The 15764-nt window shown below is 37.9% G+C and overlaps 2 protein-coding genes across 11 annotated transcripts in view; one reads left to right on the top strand and one right to left on the bottom strand.

Moving 5' to 3' along the window:
• Positions 1-1141, top strand: part of B3GALT1 (beta-1,3-galactosyltransferase 1) — a 574903-nt gene extending 573762 nt beyond the window's left edge. For all 6 annotated transcript variants that reach the window (XR_004955563.1, XR_004955560.1, XR_001599483.2 and 3 more), the window contains one exon: positions 1012-1141. The gene's annotated coding sequence lies outside the window, so the exon portion shown is untranslated. The remainder of the gene's footprint in view (positions 1-1011) is intronic.
• The window catches only part of STK39 (serine/threonine kinase 39), a 267366-nt gene that overhangs the window by 33129 nt on the left and 218473 nt on the right, over positions 1-15764 (bottom strand). The gene's annotated exons all lie outside the window — the stretch shown is intronic.

The following is a 15764-nucleotide window of genomic DNA, read 5'->3' as shown; positions in this document are numbered from 1 at the left end:
CATCATAAGGAACCACCACCTAGATCATCCTCTATGCAATACAGCTTGTCATTCTGCCACACATGGAATAATAAAATGGTGGTGAGTGTAGGACCACACGTGGGATTTGAAAAGTCCAATGCTTGATACTAACATCAGAAAATTAATCCTTACAGTGAATCATCACATAAATTGTCTTCACTAAATGGCTATTCTCAAGTGGAATTGACCTTTTATCCAAGGCATTCCTGTCCCTTGTCATCAGTGAATGAATCAACAGTACCTGGCTCAGAGAATTCATTTGATTTTTATGCAAGGAGAAAAACAAAATCAAGATGCTAATATTCAATCAATGCTGGAAGAGAGGTGGGAAATTTGATACCTCAAGTCCCTGATAAGGACAGCCAGGCAGCAGTGGGTGATGAAATTAATGGGGACAAGCTGAAGATTTGGACTCTAGGTGCAGAATAATTTATTCAAGAGCTTTAAAAAGGATATTGTTTTTAAGTTTTCATCCCTCTGCATATATCCAGAAACAGAGATGCTTTTCTAGAAGAGCAAAAATGAAAGAGTCACTTAGTCTAATTAAGTGTTATTTACATCGTATACGTTACAGATAGGGAATTTTTTAAATTGCTGGAAATTCTGAAAAAAACAAAAACAGATCAATTGGCCATTAGAAGCACAGCTAGATAAATAGGGTGTCAAGCAATAGAAAATCATGATCAAAGTTGTTCACTCAGATGCATAAGAGATCTTATTTTTAAATGCAGTGGAGGTAGATTAAGATTTCTGGTTGCTACGAGAATAGAACTTAATGTCACATATAACACCAAGGCTAACTGAAAAGAAGCAATAGTTTGAAAATTTAATACCGAATTAGAAACATAGTTAAACATCAACTAAATGGTTATTAGAAACTAAACTAAACAAATAAACAAAAAAACCTCCTCCAACAGATGTTTCAATAAGGTGAGAATGCCGCTAATGACAAAGTAAAGGATAACAATTATATTTCTTCACCTTATCAAGGATGCAGCTGCCTGGGAGAACAAAAGAGAAGCAGGAGAGACTGCAGTGGCCTGGCCCTTGGTATGCAGGCTCTCGTAAGACGAATGAGGTGCCCTGTTCACAACCAAATGACATTTTGGCAAGATCATGCAGAAGATTTATTTCTGACTGACTGGAGGTGAGTCAAATATATATTTTTTCCATTTCCAAAGAGTTAATCTGCCACAGGCCCACAGTGTGCTGTTTAAACATATATTCACTTCTCAGTTTTGCAGAATGCAAAATTTGGCACCGTTCTGGATAAGATATTGGCATTAGACTGTTAATGAGAAATGGTGAGATAAAAATGATGAATTCATTCTTGCCTGGGTAATGTAGTAAAAAACGATTACATTCCAGTTTCTAGTTTCTGAGACATAATTCTGGGAGACAGAAATCTCTGGAATGCCCATGCAGTTAAATCTATAAATCTGAACAATACAAACATGAACCCCCAATTTTTGCTGCTACGCATGCAAGTGATTCGATTAAGACCAACAAAACCCAATAGCAAAAAGAACCCCTTACATTTTTATAGTATGTACAATTGTGTTTTAAGTTAACGCCATCATTCATTCACTCAAGTATTTATTGAGCATTTACTAAGCACTCAATATTATTCTATTCTTCTAGTTTGTATATACCAGTAAGCAAAGCAGACGGAAAAACCCTGTGTGCATGGAGCTTAGTCCAGTCACAACGTAAACTTTGTCAACGAAGCCATTGAATGATCAGCATTTTCCAGAAATTACATTTTACCAGGCATTATAAGTCAGAGTGCTCAAATAGAGTCCAAAGTGACATTAATCTATTAGGAATCTGGACTAGGAGGGGATGCCATAGTGAAACAATACAGAGTAACAAGTTTCAGTTTACAGGACAACTCAAATGACCTAGTTGGGTAAAGGAACAAACTCTATATGTGAATGCTTAGCAGATGTTAATGAACACTGTTCGAAACTTGCTAGTCTGCAAAATCCTATTTATTAGAAAAATGTTATAATGGACAGCTAAATCACTACTGAGAAAATACAAGTGTTTCTTGCAACCTACAAACTTTCCCAACAATGGAATTTCCCACGGTAAACATCTAGGTCAGACTAGGACAACTAAGCCAAGAACAGAACATATATATACTTTGCGTGTCTGATCTGAGGTGATCATGAGTATTGGAATATTCAGCCTTGGGCAGCACCCTGGTATTCAGAAGAGGAGATGAGGTGACAATGGCAACCTAAGAAGTGATAACCTTAAAAAAGGTAAAAGAATGAGAGTTTTAAAATGAGTCTGTCTGTTGGGGGTAGGAGAGGTCTTGAACTTAGGTCATAATTATAACCCTTAAGAGGCTTAAGGGGATGTTAGGATATGATAATAATTTTTGAGCAAGAAGACCGTGTATTGCCACTGCTGCTTTATTATCCAATCAGATGAATATGGCCTGCATGTTAATGCTTTAGTTTTACATGTTAGGTGCGGAGCACGTACTGATTGAATTTAGCACTAATGAGCTTTATCAATAAAATATTAATAAATGACCAGGGAATCTGTATAGGAGACAGAATAGCAGCAGGAGTGACCCTCACAGTTGGTATCCTTAAGGGGGGTGGCTCCTGTAGGCACCCAAGCTACAACTAAGGGCCTGGCTCCCTGAGAACTCGGTTTCTCTCTGGCTTTATATGACCAATCCATGTGGGTACCTGTGATTCCTCCTCCCTCACAGGAAACAGCTTAAAACTTTACGTTCTACTGATCTGGTAGTAAACTTGTTCCAAAACTGAACAATTAAGTGGAGACTGAATTCTTCTATTCCAAGATCTTGTCTAAGGAAACTCGTGATTTCCAATGAATTATAAGGAGGATGGGAGTCTTTAAAAAGTTATAGAGTCTTACACCAACAGCCTGATCAAAGAGGGAACAATTATATTTGTGGTTTGCTTAGAAAACTATTCCTTAACTTTATCTAGTCTATAGAGATGGCATACTATATATTTAGAAAGAAAACTGGAAGGCATCAGTTAGAATTAAGATATTCTACAGGGGACCAGAAACTCAAATGCCTTCAGGGCCAGGGAGATAATGCAAATCAGAGAAGAGAGATCAGAATTTTTGCCATTTAGGATTTTATGCCCAGTTGTTTTCAGATCTCCTGGTTTTTCTAAGAAAAGCCAGAACTGAATTCTAAGTCAACTCTCTCACTTTCTAAATGTTGGCAATTAATTCCATAATTTAAAGACTTTGTCCAAGCCAAACAAAATAAATTTGTAGACAGGATCCAGCCTTGAATCACTAGGCTGCAACTTCTGCACTATAGCAAAAACAAAACAAAACAAAACAAAAAACAAAAAAACCAAAACACAAAACAACAAAAAAAAACCCAGAAGGAACTGTTGGGAACTGGAGTCAGAGCAGAAAAAAGGATGTGGGATGGATTATTAACTAAAATGTGGTTTAGAGGCTTTGCGTTAAAAACTTGAGAAGCTCAACAGATTTCAATTTTGGTGTGCCAACAGAGGAAAAGAATTCCACAGGCATAAAGACAAGCAATTAAGACTGCCTAGGTTCATTGCCTCAAGAGCTGTGATTAAATTAACACTGAGCAGGAAAATGTGGGCTGAAGTAATTTTAAAAATCAGTTTTTCACAGTTTGGGATTTATTTTTTCAACATATTCAAACAAAAGAAGTCATGGCTTAAAGTCAGGGGAAAGACTACAATATGTAATTAAGGTTGAATTTTTGCATACAAAATATAGTTAAGAAAAAAATGGAACAAAACAACACAATGGGCAAAGTGGCACCAAGCATACACCAACTGTAAAAGAGGGTTGTCTATTAAAAACAAACCTACATAGCATGCAAAATCAAAAAAAATAAAAGGTGCATAAACAAACTAAATTTTGCTTTATTGTCAAGTATGAGACTCACCAATGAAATATAAGCGCAAATGCAGACATGTGTTGGTTTTTCCTTTTTAATATTCCTCTCTTTTGAAAATGGGCTGCAAATAAGCACATCTCAATAGCACATTTGAAAGATACATTACACTACGATGGCCCATGAAAACATGATACTCTGAAGACCTGTCTACACCTAGAATGTAGACAACTTAAAAGGAAGACAATTTAAAAAGCAGAATTAAGACTACTGAACAAGAATATTAAATATTATGGGGCCAGCAGTGGAGATTGTGGCTGCAGCCCCACAATAAGTTCCTGGGGATCTCACTCCCCTCACCTGTGCTGGGCCTGTTTGCGGATGCGCAGTAAGCCAATATGGACTAAGGACAGAGAAGGAAAAGCCTGTTGCAGGCTTCTAAGAGAACCTTTTTTTGGCTCCTTAGTAGGACCTCAAAAAGCCACATGGGAATTAGGAAACATGTAGCACCTTTTGCCCCTGGCAGCTAGGGGATGAGCCTTGGTCCCAAGTCAAAGCTGTGGAGAACCAGGCGATGAGAGGAAAGACCTCAGGTCCTGATGGACGCCTCCGAGGTGCTACACCACCCTGAAGCCTTCCCTTCCTCCAGATTTCCAGTTTTGTGAGCTAAAAGTCCTTCTCATTTAAATTGTTTTAAAAGAATTTTATGTTGCTCGTAGCTTCAATCACTCCAACCGAAAATGCACTTTCTCCTGGAGAATCAAATTTTCCAAAATGTTGAGAAAAAAATCACTATGGTTTTCTAACGGGCATTGATTGTGTTCATACAAAAACATAGAATTAGAAGATTCCCTTTGCCTTGTCTTATTGGTTTTTTAAAACACCATAATCTGCTAAGAATATATTTTATTTGGAAATGACTATTAACAGGCTAAATACAAATGGAGCAATGTTTACAATTCTGTGCAAGAGGTGTTCCTTTGGAGTCTCCCTAAAGGAAAACTTTTAGGTTTGACCCAGCCATTTGCCATTCCAGAATACAGTCTTACACCAACCATTGAGCAATTTAGGACAACGCCAGGACATTACTAAAAAGTTACAGAACTTGCCATTGCAGTGAGCACAGTCTCAAATATTATATGAACTTAATTTGTTCTTAAAACATTATCTGCAAGGATTGCTACACTGTCGACCACCATCCCGCCTACTAAGAAAAAGTACTTCAGGTTGGGTATGTAGTAAACAATACTCACAGTTACTAGTAAAGAAATATCAACACTATTGGCTCCGATATTTATATACAGTGCTAAATTCCAAATATTTGAATATCATTTCATCAAATGTTTTTCATTGAGATGAAATTTACATAATATAAAAGTAACTCTTTTTAAAGCGAACAATTCAGTGGCACTTAGATTAAAAAAAAAAAAAGTTGTGCAACCACCACCTCTACCTAGTTCCAAAATACTTTCATCTGTCCAAGAGAAAACCCATCAAGCAGTCACGCCCATTCCCGCCTTCCTCCAGCTCGCAGCAACCACCAATCTGTTTTCTGTCTCCAAGGATTTACCTATTCCAGATATTTCATATAAGTGGAATCATGCAATATGTGACCTTTTGCGCCTAGCTTCTTTCAGTTAGCATAATGCTTTCGAGGTTCATTTCATAGAATTTTAATAAACTTAAAAAATCATGCCCAAAAGAGTGTTGGTTTTCGAACTCCCTGTAAAGAAGTCTCTAGTACAGCTACAGAGACTCTGTATGGACCCAAAGAATAATAATATCAGACAAAGTTAGACTCTAGGACACAAGACTAAACTATACAAATGCAGAATAAGAGTACACGGGGTAAGTAGCAGCCGGCTGGAAAAAAGATTTTAAAAGGGTATGTGGGAAGGGGAGGGGGATCTGTAGCAAACATGCTAATAACAACAAAATCTCAACAAGTGTGTAAGTCTATGGCATTTTACATGCTTTTCTGTAAATCTGAATTATTTCATAATGAAATATTTAAAGATTTTAAATAGGAAGTGGTTTTCTTTGCTTATATAAGTTCAGTATAAAAATGGTATTTATATTATCTAACATTCTAATATAGTATTTGATGCCATTAGTGGAAATGTAGTATCCCCACCATGAAGGAGGAGTCCCCATGCTTTGCAACCCCATATCACATTAGGAATTTGGTGTTTGTATATGATAATGAGGGCACTGTCCCTCAGCAGGATATAGAAAAACTAGAGAGTATTAAGAGAGATGAGATGAAGGAGGTTTAAAAAAATATATGGCCACCTAAGAAAGTTCATTAAGAGGAGGAGATAAGGGGAAGCTTTGGTAGTTTTCGAATATTCGAATACTTGAAAAAGAGATTAGATATGTTCTGCATTATTTCAGAAGATGGTATTAGAGTGGATTTGGCTCATTATAAGGACCTTCTAACCAACAATTCACCAACAGGCATGTGCCTCCCACAGGGAGGCGCTCCTTGGCACGAGAAATAGAGCTAGACAGCCCAAACACCTCTCCTACCCAGCCCCTTCATCTGTGGGCAGGGTTGACTTCCTGGATTTCAGCCTGTGCAGACACAGGACCTCGGGTTAGAAGGGCTCTGCACTTATTTTAGTGCTCTGCTATCACCACTTTGAATTGAATAATTTTAGAACAAGGGACCCTGTATTTTCATCTTGTACTGGGCCTGGCAGATTATGGGGCCAGTCCTGTGTGCAGGTGTAGAAGAAACACTCATTATCTGATGAAGATGGAAGTGATATTTTGTTGGTTAATGTAAAAAGACAGTTTGAGCAGGGAAACATAAAGCTGTGATCCAAATAAGTCTTAAGTTTAATGTTTTAAGTTAAATCACTAATTTACGTTCATTTACCAATATTGTGATGTAGGGTCAAGGTCATTAAACATTTTTTTTTTAATCTATTTTTTATGGCTCTCTTTTCCAAAACTAATTTAGCAACAGCTTGTATTTATTTTAACAATCCAGGTTTATCATTAGATTTCCCAAAGCATCCTACTTGTTTTTTTGAAACAATTTTTGACCTCATGTTTTATCAACTATTAAATGATATATAATTTAAAAAAGATATAAGCCTGCATATACAAATTTGGGAACAAACTCTTGTTTAACACAGAATGTATCTGGTGGGAGCAGACATGAAGGTGGGAGGCACGCCAGAGCGTCAACCTCCCAGCAGTGGGCGTCCAGCATGCCCTGGGCATCACCACTATAATTCAGTGGGTCGAGCTCATGGAGGCTGGTCTGTTTGGCTTGTCTGGGGTTTCTGGTTGAGGCCGATGAGCACAGCCACATTGTTATGGGAAAGAAGTGTGAGCTTCCTTGAGAGGGGTGTAAACTCCTCCTGAAGCTGGTGGACATTCCTGTTGCCAAGTATCAGAGAAAGAGGGAAGTCTTTGGTCAAAGAATTAGCACTCAAAAGGTGAGAGGGAAAAAGGTAGATCACTGGCTGTGGAACTAAAGTGCAAAAGGTGAGCCACAGAAGGATGAAAGAATTCTTGTTTCTGTCTGTACCACTCTTTTTAGGCCAAGCAGTACACACACAGTGGATGTCCACCCAGGCAGTAGGAAAGGGCAACCTCAGCCACAGGGAGGCAGGCAGAAAACTAAACAAGGTGTCTCCAGAATCACCGCCAGGATGACCACAAGTAAACTAGTTCTAATTATGTAACTGCCTATTCCTGAGTATCCATTTTCCTTTTGTTGTTTTTATACCACTTCCCAGCACTGTGTGGGCCAGAGCAGTAACAGGGGAAAGTAACTCCCACTGCTAGCACGGAGACAGCAGAGGTAAATGTGGTGAATCTTGTGGACTAGAGTACTTCGGTCATTCTTCCCCATGTAGAGTTTCCACCTCCACTCCTGCTAAGGACCTGAGTCTCATTTTACTTAGAGGAACTGCAGGCTGCCTTCCATTCTCTGACTGGTATTTCATAAAAGGAGTATTACAATGGATAGGAGGCCAGATGAATTGGCTTCAAAATAGAAGAATTATCACTTACTGAGTGCCTCTTACGGACCTGCTGTAATAAGAACCACTCCATGTAATCAATAGACTCAAATGACTCTATGAGTTTAAGTGGGTCACTTCATGGAGTAAAGAAGAAACTGAGGATTAGAGAGAGGAGGAATTTCCCAAAGTCACATCTATTAACAGAGTTGGGATCTGAACCTGCATCTGTCTGATTCAAAAGCCAGCACTGCTTCCCTACACAAGGTCTCTACATGTTTCAGATTTTGAGTCTAAGAAATAAGATGGGGATGTCTTATCAGTTTAATTACAAAAAGCAATAAACACTGTGGAATGCCATGCAGCTACTCAAGAGACACACAACTGATTTTGCTAAAATTTACCAATAACCAATCAATCTGAAATCAGTTATTTAAATAATTACAAGAGATATCAAATAATGGAGCCTGTATAGTAATTTCTATACCATTTACTATTTTTACTAAACCTCTACTCCTCACAAGTTTGGAAGGCTGCTTTTTTTTCCCCCAGAAAGAAAATATTGCATGGAGAATAAGGCCAATAAACGGACAGTATAAAAAGAATGACCAGCACTATCAAGAGCTTTACTAGTTTATCAACACTCCAGAAATCACCACTGTGAGAAAACACTGTCTCAGCTCTATATCTGGTTCACCAGAACGAAGGCAGCCAAACAAGGACCTATTTGACTATGCCTGCATTCTGAACATGAGGCCATGTGAATGCCTAATTTAACTTGGGTAATTAGAGTCTTCGTCCCTGAAAGAAAATTCACTAAATTCAACTGCAATTAATGGACTTGAAATGGCAGAGTTTGCTTTAACCTGATGAATGTTAATATTTTATGTCTTCTGTATTATCATAATAGTCCTACTGTATGTATAGTGCTACCTTAATCCACACCATAATTTATGTAAGAATAAAAGCAATATTATGAAATAGAAAATATACTCTGTCCTTCTTGGGAATATATAAAGGGTTTTCGGTTACTAATATAAAAAAAATATGCCTGCAATTAATGTCCAAATTTGTGCCTTTTCTAGGAATCCTAATTTCCTTTTGATATAATAATTGAAATCAGAATTACTGAAAGGTATCTATGAATTTCTCCTGGTCCCCAAACATTAAATTACAAGTCACTTTCCAATGCCCTTGAACTTAAAATGAACTAGAGTGTTGAAACACCATTTCAGCTTTTATTTCTCAAGTCCCCCCAGGCCTAATGTCCTGTCCTCCTGTGGTTCCTGCTCACCTCAGTCAAGTGGGAATCAAGTCCAGGCAGCAGAAGGGTCTGAGCCTGTATAAAGACTCAACTGAAATTAAAAAACTAAAATTTGGTTTTCGCAAAGCATTATAGCAAATGGCTATTTACAAGGTCCTATACTATTTGGCTCCTGCTTCCCACCTGGCTTTATTTCATGTCACCCTCTCCTCATTCATCTATTCTGGCCACACTCGTCTCTTGCACAAAGTTCAATATCTCTGTACAAGCTGTGCTTCTGCCGAGCATGGACAGGCTAAATCTAAGACTTCGCTCAGATGTTTCTTCTTCAGAGGGGCTTATCCTGCTCTGGAATCTAAATGAGAACCCCCTGTTTATTACTGTCTTCTTTAAAGCACATTGTTTTGCCTTTAGGGTACTTCTCAAAAGTTGTAATTTCACTTGTATCTGAGTATTGACTTAACTAATGTCTGCCTCTCGTGGTAGACTGGAAGCGTCAGGGGAGCAAGAACCCTGTCTGCTTTGTGCACCTGGTGTACCCAGTGCAGAGGAGATGAGATGATGTATTAAATAAATGAAGTAGGGCAGCTTCGGCACCAGGATGACAAAGTGTGGTGGAAGGCCCTTCTCCCTACTTCTACGTGGAAGCAGGGATTACTCTAGCCCAATAGCAGGAAGCACCCTGGGATCTCCCAGAAGCAGCACCACCGTTGCGGGTACAGGGTCCCTCATGCTGGTTAGGAACTAGTGAGGATCCTTCAGGCAGGGAACACGGGGGAGCCAGCACTGACAAAGTCATTTACCGACCCTGGAGCATATCCCTTTGGGGACTCCCAGGATATCCCAAGGGGGTATCTGTTATTACTGGCTAAGAAATATTTAGTTGGCAGACATTTGAACTGTATAAGTATTTCAGATTATGCCTAGAAGCCTGAGCTGTTAAATGTGATTGTTGCTAATTAACCATGTAAAGCCACTGTTTAGTTAAGTGCAGAGTTCTATATTTTTGACATTAAAAAATTCCATCCTAAAAAATAACAAAATTAATTTATTGTAGCCATTCCTTACCTAATAATTATCATAAACGCTAAATAAAAAAGCCAACATTTTTTTGAAAGAAATCCTGAGCGCTTCAGCATACTGCACCAGTGCGGGAGAAGCCCATGAGTCAGAATAATCTAGAGCATTTTTATGCTTCCCGAGAGTAGTGCTGTCTAAATCAAGTCCCCTAATCTGTACTCTACCTTTCTATTAGATGTTAAATTTCCAGTGTACGTCATTCTTAACTTATCTCTCAGTTCCAACAACAACTGCAAGTATTAGAAGCAAAACAGTGAGAAGGATGAGGAATTAATAGTCAACTCACAGGGAAGGAAAGCCAGCCTAATGCCTAAACTATTTGGAAGTCCTTTCCACTCCATCCGACACCGCATATTATAGACAGACAAGTTGTACAAGAGATCTGGAAATAGATTCTGACCCTGGATCCACGCGTCCAATGAAGAAATGAATCACCAGCATATTGAGTTTCTAAAGACCCGACTAACAATCACAAACTGTTAAAATCTCAAAATCTGTTATAAATTAGCCCTCCTGGAGTGTGTGTGTGGGGGGTGGGGGTGGGGAGGGGGTGTCTATTTCTAAAAAGATACCTTGAATTTGACATCCTTATTTCAACAAATTTTTCATGGTTGAGTTCCATGAGAAATTTCCCTAAGGTTGAAGATTAAGGCATTTTACTATTAAAAAATTAGACCAAAAAAAAAAAAAAATCTGCCTGCCAAGTTGAAAGGACAGCTCCTTTTCACTTCCTCTAGATAGTGTCCTCTATCCAGAAGGTGTGTATAGCCTGGACCATGAGTATGCACTCAAGACTATTCAAATGCTTCCTTGACTATAAATTCCCTCTGGGTGGTTCTACGGCTCATCAGACATGGATCCTTCAGGAAAACCTGAATTTAAGGAATGCTTGCCTTGGGTTACACAGTATGGTGGGAATTCTGAAACACATTAGTTCAAGAACAAAATTAGGCACAAATGTCAATGATACAATGGAGAAACTGTAAACCTGATGAAAAGAACATGTTTCTCAATTTATTAGAATGTGACCAGTCAAGGTCTTTTTGTCTTAAAATAAATCCAGGGTGAAAGCATTCATTCTTATATACCATTTGGATGCTAAACTTAAGGAGCACAAAATTAAGAACTAAGTTTTCTTAGGTTGGCAAAAAGGTCCTATTTGTTTTTTAAAAAAATGGTAACCAAATGCAAGATACAGGATCAAATTTAAGATTGTAATTAGACATGAAGCCAAAAATAATGGTAATAAGCCCACATTACATCAAAAATGTTGACCTAATTTTGTTTGACTTAAAATTTTTTTGGTCGAGTAAACAAGTTCTATTTTCTGGTATATAAGAAATTAGGAGACAGTGACTTCTCTTTTATCTCACTTAAGAGTGAAAAACAAACAAACAAAACAGTAGAGAGATTTGTTTTAGGATTAAGAGATCTGTGCGTCAATCTGTCAACAAAGCACAACTGGGCATCTACTTACATTTACAGTACTGTACTATACTACTGATGGAATAGTTGAAACTTACGTAGGCCCAGAGATTTCTGAAGCAGGTGAACACACATACACACTATAACTATAGCTGAAGACCGATCAATCTACCAATGGGGCAGGAAAAGAGCTATTTAAGTTATATCCTACATACCTGTTAGTATTAGAGAAATGTATATTATCATAAAGACTAGGTTTCCTGAGCCCAAATCAATTTACTTTACTTCCACTGGAAAGATACTGTTACCAATAGGGAATAGTAATTCAGGGCTTATTGTAACTCCATAGTCAGAAAGTTTGGCTGGGTTGAGTGTAATCTTCAGGCATATCTGATTCTACAGTTAAAAGGCAGATTAACATAAATTAAAACTGGCGAATTTAAAGTAACTGAAAAAAGCAAAACTCTACTGACTGAATATCTAAGACTAATCCACTAGCTTGCTCTAGTTTCACGTCAGTGAAATTAAGTATATAGATTTTAACTGGTCTATCTATGTCAATGGTTTTAAAGAGGATCCACTACTTCTAACTAAATAAAAAGTGACAAAGTTAATTAGAAAATCAGAGCTTACAGTGTGGTTTACTGCTGCACTAATTCATAATCATGTAACACAGAAACTGAGAACATCTTTGGGGACATTACAGATGTTATTTTATGATTTTTATTTAGAACGTCCCAGAAATAACATTTGCCTTCATTTGAATTGTTCCCTTCCCCTCCAAAACAGAATGTCTTTAAAAACAATTCTGCCAACTCTTATTTAGAGAGTCAATCATTTTCCATTAGAACTGGAAGATAAGTAAGCCCAGGGGTGGGTGGCTGGGGCTGTCAGTGGATTCAATCACAGGAGTGGGCAGCTTATTTTAAGTTCTGACATGGTTTCTTAGTAAAACATTTCTTCTGTTTAAGTGCCTTGAATTTGGGGGAACAGGGGAGTATGATCACCAGATTATAAAAATGATAATCTTTTAAAACAAGAAATCTATTTCACTTCAGTTTGTCTTTCTGTTGCAATTGAATAAACTGAAACATATATTAACCCTTAGGCCATTACTTTGATATTAATGCTGGGGGTGGGTGAGGGAGCGAGAAAGGACGATAGGGGCAAGAGAGGGCAAGCTCTTTGCACATTTGCTCAGGTCTTGTTCCCAGCATTCCACCAAGCAAATGAGTCTTTGGATATTTAAATAGCAATACTGTGATTCTATCATCTCTTCAGAGTTCAAGTGCTGAATATTTTAATTCATCTAGAAATGGTGGTCATGCATGGTATTTTTATATTAGATGGTCCGGACTATCATTTGCAAATATTTAAAAATAATTTTGTATACTAATTTTTAATATTAAAAAAATATTAAAATTTCCTATTTAGGGAATAAATACTTCAATAAAGATTTTTTTTTTTAAAGAAAAGATATTTGAGAAACCAGAAACAATGAGCTACAATCAAATTGGCTATGTTACATTTTTGAAAATGGTAACTCTCTGGAATATAAAACTGTTTGACATTTATTTCTGCTAAAAATATACAAGGAAAGTAATCAGTATAGTAGTCCCAAGACACTTCTAGTCCCTAGTTCCCCAGACTATTAAAATTAACATACAGACAACTTTTAATCAGGAATCATTCGACTGTATTTATCGCTATCATTCAACTAACCCCAAGCCTATCTAAAACCAAAAAAGGGTTTAAGGAGTTTTCTTCTTTTTTTATTTTATTATCCATCACAATTTTAAAATCATAGTACATATGACTGTGTAAGAGAGACACTATTTCGTGAACAAAAGTTTTCTTTCAGTGAATTTCAAAATCAGTAAACGACACAGCACAATCATCGAACTGAATATAAGAGAGAATATGTTTACTTTTTTACAACACTTTCATTGTAAAAGAGGATTGCCAGTCAATAAATCTCAGATCACTCACAACAAACAGACTTAAATATCCCTGACTATAGCTGGGGGAACGAAGCACTTCACACATGCAACCACATGCTCAGGAATGAGCAAAGATTCTGTCGCCTGCATACTTTGAAGCCTAAAGATATTTTGCTATTATATAGAAATATAAAAGCCAAAGGCCACCTGCAGGATCTACTGCACTGAGCAGCAATGGTAGCATTAATAAAAACTGTAATGACTCATCATGTAAAAATTTATACCAGCGATGATCTTCCGCACATCTATACCATTTATATGAGCATGATTTAAAAAGTTAACTGGCACAGTTTGAAAATAGACTCCTAAAGAGAGAAGAGAATCACGGAAGGCAGAAAAGCAAAGGAAATTAGTGAACTCAGAAAGAAGATATAGATGATAAAATGAGCTAAACAGTTATAAGTAGAAACTAAAGAAGTGGCCCTGAAATTCTATTGTGTATAAGAATCACCTGGAATGCTTATTAAATGTGCAAATTTCCACACTCTATGTCCAAGACTCCAAATTTTGTAAATCTAAGCTGGAACTCAGAAGTGTGCATTTTTAATAAGCACCCAAGACAATATTCTGATGCAGGCATCTCACAGACAATATTTGAGAAAAACAGTGTACCTCAGTAAGCACTAAAGGACAGGGGCCTTCTAGACCAACTACAGTTCCTTCTCAAGAGACAAGACTCAAAGGTCATGTGGAAAGTCAACAAGGAAGGGAGGGAAGAAGGAAAAGGGGAAGAGTGGCAAAGGGAGAGAGAAAAATCAATCACGATAAAACATTCTTCAATTTTGAGAGGGTACAACAATATTTGTATTGTCCAAATCGATTCATGAACTATTCTAGTATTCGACTTACCAAACACAATTAAATGTATTCATTTATCCATAGTCATATTTATTAAGTGCCTATGTGTGCCAAGTAAGGTAGAGATTCAATAAAATAGAAGATGGGCCTTGCTCTAAAGCTGCCCTCAATCTCCACACAGAGAGAAGACAGGCACCAGAAAGTACGGCAGGATGAAAGCCATATATCACTAAAAATGATAAAAATACAGTTGTCTGGCATTCAAGACAAGGAAAAGCTGTCCTCCAGAATTTGTTAGGGAGGGGTAAGCAACGGAGAAGGCTTCATGGCGGTGGCATTTATAATGGCTCTTGAAGGGTAGGCAGGTGCTGGATAGGACTGTCCATGTGTAGGAAAATAGCACTTCAGGGACATGAACAAACAGTATGCCAAAATGTTAGGTAGTCAGGCAGACATGAGTGATGGAGGAATAAAGGAACAAAATCCCAGCCTACAGACCTTTCTTAGGACCTCCCTGGAATACCCACTTTATAGTTATAAACCACCCCTGCATCCTGAGGAATAAAAGAATAAAGGGCCATAAACCTACAGCTGGTTTATTCTGGCCACAGACGCTTGCACAGTAAGGACTACTCTTACCCTCTCTTCACCCCAGCCTCATTATGCCATCATTATAATATCATGCCTATGCCTGGAAGTTCATGAATCTAATTATAACAGACTGAATTCTGAGTGACCGCATGCGCAGTAGGCAGGGTCATAACAGCCAAACGTCAATCAAAATGACGTCATGTGCCTATCATCTAGGAACGCCCTAGTAACCTTCCATCATGCCCTAATATTAATATAGATCTCCCACTTCTACAAGGTTACAGCTCTTGCCATAACTCACCCCCTCCCTTAGAGCTACTCTATCCTTTGTCTTTTTGCCTTTTGAATTCCACAGGGCTGCAACCTTCTTTGGTATGGCCCATCTCCTAAAAATGTAGTTTTAATAAATCTTACTCTTTCTAAATCTCGCTGAGCTGTAATTCTTTACTGCATTAGGGAAAAGAACCGAGGTGCCCCTCAGCACTGTTGGGGCAGGACTGATTTCAGATTGTCCCAAAACAGTGACCAAAAAGTCCACTGAGAACGTCTATGAGAATATGGACAGCTAATATCAGCTTCTAGTGCAGTGATAACTAGTCAGCCAGGCTCTAAATCCACCAGAAGAAAATTATACAAACGAATGCAGAAACACAGCTCCCTTCTCAGGAAACAGAGATTCCAACATCTGGTTCTAAACTCCACTTAAAAGAAAAAAATAGAGATGTGTT

This window comes from Rousettus aegyptiacus, unplaced genomic scaffold (genome assembly GCF_014176215.1).
Source record: "Rousettus aegyptiacus isolate mRouAeg1 unplaced genomic scaffold, mRouAeg1.p scaffold_m13_p_2, whole genome shotgun sequence".
NCBI classification, from domain to species: Eukaryota; Metazoa; Chordata; class Mammalia; order Chiroptera; family Pteropodidae; genus Rousettus; species Rousettus aegyptiacus.
Note: the sequence above shows the minus strand (reverse complement) of the source record. Positions and strands in the feature narration are given on the sequence as shown.